Raw genomic sequence first — 6000 nt, 5'->3', positions numbered from 1 at the left:
TTGCACTTCCCTAATGCCTTAAGGGCCCGTTTGGATGCGGAGAAGATTTTGATTTAGATTTCTCACATTTGCAACCCATTTTGCATTGTGATTTGGATCCTGATCAAATCCTTAGATTTCCAAATCAATGACGGACAGTGAAAAAAAATCAGATTTCCAAATATGCTAGGGAAATAAGTAATTGGAAATCCACAAATCTGGCAGTTTCCTTCACCCTCTTTGCTCCTCAACCTCTCCCCTCCAGTAAGAAGTACCCCCTTCCCTCTTTGTCTCCCTCAACATGAGCGGGTGGAGCTATTCATTTTGTATTCAAAATTCAATTCCAAATCCAAAATACAAAAAATGAGGTATCCAAACAGGCCCTAAATGGACTGCAAAATTACTTTTGGGGAAAAATATTTTTCCATGACCCGAGAGAAATAATATGATTATGGTTAATGTAGAGGGATACTGATTATTATCTCCTCTAACTATTGGATCAATTTATTTTGTTGGTGCGTAAAAAAAGTAGAAAATTTTAGGAATGTCCTTCCTTTCCAAACTTTTCCATAAAAGTCCTACAATCCAAATCAGGCCTAATTAACTATGAAAATTGCTAAGAAGATCGGGCTTTAGGACACTTTTTAGGCCCGTGTGTACCATGTGTATGTGATCAGATCCGTTGATCTCACTCATGACCACAAGCCCTGCCTAACAAAAAACAATTGTTTAACTTCTTTTGATGCGCTAAAAAGGACTCCTTATGAATCAAAGGTTGTAGGATAATTCAAATATATTGGGACCAGATGCACTGGGTTAGACTTTGGCCATGTTTGACCAAGTTCTTTGTAATGCCTTCGTACTCAAGGAAGACATAAAATTCAAAAAGTTGAGTCAATCTTGTCTTCAATTGCATTGATAAATTTTATTAACCTATATGCACCAATAGAATGCAATAATCTAATATTAAAGAAAGAATTAAGATTCATCGATACTGTATATAAAGTGAAAGCCCCTCCTTGGATTGCAGTAAAAATATTTATGATGAATAAAAAACAATCTTGGGATTTTTTCTTTACAAGATTTGAAGAGAAATGATATAAATATGGTTAATTTAGAGAGATATAATCATAAATTTAACGGCCTTGCTAATTAAAATTGAATATTGTGGTGTGAAACAAGCCATAACTCCAAAAGCTTAAGCTCTTAGAATTGGAAAAATGATTTCTGCGCTCAAGTGTTTTGATAAACACGCACTCCACTTGTTTGTCGTGTAGTATTTAAAAGGATGTCAGAGGATATTACGGTTCTCAAAAAGCTCTTAGAACCCTTTAAATACTACACGACAAATTACTCCGAAAGCTTAAGCTGTTATTTAATCATTTATACTTCAACTGATGGGTTCATGTTATCTATTTTTTTTCCCTTTCAACTATAAATAAGTAGGGATTTTAGAAATATATTTCTTTCCAAAATGTTTTAGAAAATTACTACAATCCAAATAGGGCCAGGTTCTTTTTTCCCCCTTTTGTGCTGCGCCCTTGAGTTTAGCATTCCTCTTTTAGAGGAATGCTAAACTGAGGGACACCCTTACAAAACATGCTGAAAGGGCGCCCCCATTGGCTGCACCTCACGAGATAAATACACTTTGGTGATGTGCAGCCCATGGGGGCACCCGTTCAGCTTGTTTTTGCAAGGGCACCCATGAGTTTAGCATACCCCTAAAAAATTTAACCAAAATGGACAAACTATATAGCATGAAATGGAAAGACAGGACTAGAAATATCAAGTTTACGGAAAACCTCTTTATAACCCCATTTCCCACGAAAATAGACAAACAAAATAGATGTTATATCCATTTTAAAGTGTGTGGTGTGGCATGACTTGCAAAGAATCTATGAGGGACTAATACTTGAACCATCTGTCACTCATGCTTTAGTTCCAATATATGGATCTTCCCTTCTAGCTCTTGCTCCGGCTTTTTGGTCCAAGCCTAGTTGAACTTGCTCTGAAGTTTTAAGAACAAACTTAAATACATTCATAGCATTAGTCTATTAGTTTAAATAAATTATCAATTTGGGTTTGTTATCATCAAAACATGGGTTTACAGAGTCCCCCTCAATTTACGCATATGAAATTGTTTTGGTACAATCTTTGTAGTACTCCGAGAGAAATTGTCGAATGAAAGTTACGATCGAGTACATTCAAGGCACGTGGCATTTCTAAGATATCAAGAAAATTAATTTTTAATTTTCCCTTTTCGTCATATAGAAAACATGCCATAAACATAAATAAAGTATCCAGCACGCGAAATCACATAATACTTCCCCCGCTTTTGTCATCAACAAAAAGGCAGAGAACATTAATATTTGACTTTTAAACACAAACACAGACATGAAGCAAATAAATTTCCACGCACTTGGTAATAAAAGAGAGATGAACTAAGTAACATATCAAAATTAAGCATAATCATCAAGATCAAAGTCAGATAAATATAAAGACATACGTCTCAAGTCACACACAACCATAAAGAAATAAAATATAAAGTCTCAGAAGACACACATCCAAAGCATTCCTAATTTAAGGAGTATGACGATAAGGTGAAGCATAGGAATCCTGCTTCTCCTTCAGCTTTACAAGCTGGGCCGCCATGTTGCTCAAGCGTCCATCCAGCCTGTCCATCCTATAATTCATAACGAAACGAAGATCACTGATTTCAGTGGAGATGGATTCCTGAAAGGTCGCCAGATCTTCAATGGTGATTCCTCGAGCGGCACTAGGGGCTGCCTCTGCACTAGGGGCCGCCTCCGCCTCTTCAGTAACTGTCATTTCTTCTTCCACTGCCTCTTCTTCTTCATCTTCAGTGTCTGCTTCTTCGACTTCTTCTTCATCACGTATAATCTTCATTCTCTTCAGAGAAACACGATTGAACGGAGGAGGAGTCTTCATTACGTATTCTCTTTCTAGGTTGATATTGAAGTGCTTGAACACTTTAGTAAGAAGCATGCCATAAGGAAGTGAGGATTTGGACCTAGTTCGCGCTTCACTCATGAACTTAATGATTATATACCCAAGATTGAGAGGCCTTGATTCTAACAGAGAGTAAATGATAAACGCGTCCAAGGGCCTCAAATCATCCCTACTTCCTCCTCTGGGTGTGATGTTGAATTGGAGAATTAGGTTGATAACTCGGGCTACATGGGTTAGATTTTTTGCCTTCACTTTCTTCCCATGGTGGAACTTGGTGGTAATCCTTTGATAAACTTCATTACGCTCAAAACCCGTCTCCTTAATTTTATCATTAGGCCAAAAGTATATCTTATTTCCCTTTCTTGAAATATCAAGTACATTACATAGATCATCTAATGAGAGGTTTATCTGAAAACCCTGAACATATGAAGTGATGATATTTTTAGAGGTATTTATCCTAAGGTTGGCATAAAATAGTTTTACCAATTGTGGGTAGACATTCTCACGGATTTGGAGAATAGGAGTCCATCCCAACAAATCAAAACATTTTTCAACCTCATATGCGTTAAAATCACGTGAAACAACATACCTCCCAGGAAGAATCTTCTTTGCACATATCCTCGCCCAACATTCTTTTGAATCATCATCTCTAAAGAGGTTTTGATCCTGACTAGCTTTCTCCTTTCCCCTTGAAGAACCTTCAAGGCTGAGATTCTTGAATCTGGGCATGATGAAATCGACTGATTTTGTTAGAAATCTACGTGATTTTGACAAAAAAGTTAGGGTTTTGGAGAAATTGTAAGAAGAATTCTAGGGTTTTGATGGAGGCATGATGGGGAATAGGGTTTGAGAGGGGGGTTAAGGTTTGGCTTTGAAAAGGGTGACGCTATCGGTCGACCGTTTTATATAAAAACTCGAAGACACGTATGATGCGACGAGAGGGGTGGAAATATCGGAAAAAATCTTTATAACTCGCGTCCCTTCCTGAAATGGAAAGAAAGGACCGCAAATATCAGATTTGCTAAAAGTACTCTGCGGCTTTACCGCATAGGATGATCCAGACCGTCCATTTTATGGGCGAACACGTAAATGAATTATGCCCCAAAACTCATTTCCATTGGATGATCCCAACCCTCCGCTCTACAAAGATTTCCATAATATGCTGTTCCTTTATCGATCCAAGGGCTAAGACAATCCTATGGAATTGGTTTTTTGGGGTAAACCTATTTACGTTATGGCCCATCAATGGACGGTTTGGATCATCCTATGGCATGGGCCGTACAGCATTTTTTGGAAAACACTGTCACTACAAGTCTACAATTAAAGCCCCTCTAGAGTTCTGCCAACAAATGCTCAAAAGCTTCAATGCTTGATTTTTGTTCTATTTGGCACCAAGGGCATGTACGTTGCCTCACAATGTTCTACAAGATCAACGGTCTTGATTGGATTTATATGTCTCGGTGTGTCGGACTCTAGAATTGATTGTCATCACTAATCTGACTAATTATTTACCTAGTTGAAGATGGAAAAGCCACGTCTGTTTAATTTGCCATTTAGGCCTTGTTTGGATTGCAAGAAAAACATTTCCGACAAAATTACTATAAGATTTTGGTTAATATAGAGGGGTATTGATTACTATCCCTTCAAACTAAAAGTTGAATAGGGTTGGTTCAATTTATTTTTTGGTGCCTAATAAAAGTAGAAAATTTCAGGAATATTCTTCCTTTCCAAGCTTTTCCATAAAATTCCTACTATCCAAATAGGGCCTAATTAACTATAAAAATTGCTACGAAGGTGGTAGGCTATAAGACACTTTTTAGGCCCATGTGTACCATGTATATGTGATCAGATTCGTTGATCTGACTCATGACCACGGGCCCAGACTATCAAAAATCATTTGTTGAACTTTTCTTGATGTGCTAAAAAAGATTCCTTATCAATCAAAGCTTATAGGATCATTCAATTATAATGGGAGCCAATGCATTCGATTAGACTCAGGCCGCTTGTTTGGCAAGCATGAAATTTTTTTCCATGGAATATTAGTTTATCAAGTGTTGAGAGGGGTCTATGGAGGTGGATGGGAGATTAAGAGACTTGAGAGGCTGAGGGAGAGGGTAAGATGTCCCTAAAAAGGTAAGATGATGTGGCTGAAAAAACAGAAAATTTATTTTATTTTATTTATTGGACTTTTTCTTTTCCTTGTTTTCAGCCACCCTCCCTAGCCGTCTCTCACCACTTCATAAACTAAAATTCCGTGGAGAAAAATTTCATGGCAGCCAAACATAGACTCAGTGGTTACTCACTGTTGATGCCAAAATCTGGAGTCGAACCCAATAGGCGAAAGGATGAGGCTGGGCTCACTAGTGCAGATGACGTGTGCTCCGTTTGGTTGCCAGTTAAATTTTTATCCCGGGAAGAGTTCGTTAAATTTTGGTCCCATCCCATGTTTGGTTGCCTTTTAGCACTAGGTTTATTTTAATCCCACTCTTGTAATGATTACTTGTGGGGTGAATTTTTTAATCCCACTTTTGTAATGATTGCCTTTTCATCCCATCCCAAAATAACCACAGGAACAAAAATAAACTTAGGAACAAAAAATAAGCTTAAGAAGAATTTTTTTCTACCCAACAGTTCAACCAACCAAACAAAGGTTTTTTTTTTCCCCACCAAAATCCGGTCAACCAAACATGGGATTTTCATTTTACCAGGATACTTCTAGGACTTCTTTTTTCCCACCTATCTCCCAAGGTATTTTTTTCTCCCACATAACTCCCAGGAACAAAAAAAAACCCGGCAACCAAACAGAGCATCCGGTGCGAATTATCTTGAAGGGGGTTGGAATTTATCATCTCCCTTATTTATTTTTTCAAGTATGAAAAGGTAGAACATTTTAGAATTTTTTATATCTTTCTAAAATCTGTTCTAGAAAGTTCCTGCAATCCAAATAGGGCCTCGGTTTTTTTTTTTTTTTTTTTGGGTTAATGAATAATGACATGGTAACCGAGTTGGGTTATAGAACCGAACAAATAGCCTCTTCAGACGTTAGCAATC

The sequence above is a fragment of the Tasmannia lanceolata genome, unplaced genomic scaffold (genome assembly GCF_043159265.1).
Source record: "Tasmannia lanceolata isolate RefF3 unplaced genomic scaffold, GAP_Taslan_0.1 ptg000016l, whole genome shotgun sequence".
NCBI lineage: Eukaryota > Viridiplantae > Streptophyta > Magnoliopsida > Canellales > Winteraceae > Tasmannia > Tasmannia lanceolata.
The sequence above is the reverse complement of the archived record's forward strand: the minus strand, read 5'-3'. Positions refer to the sequence as shown.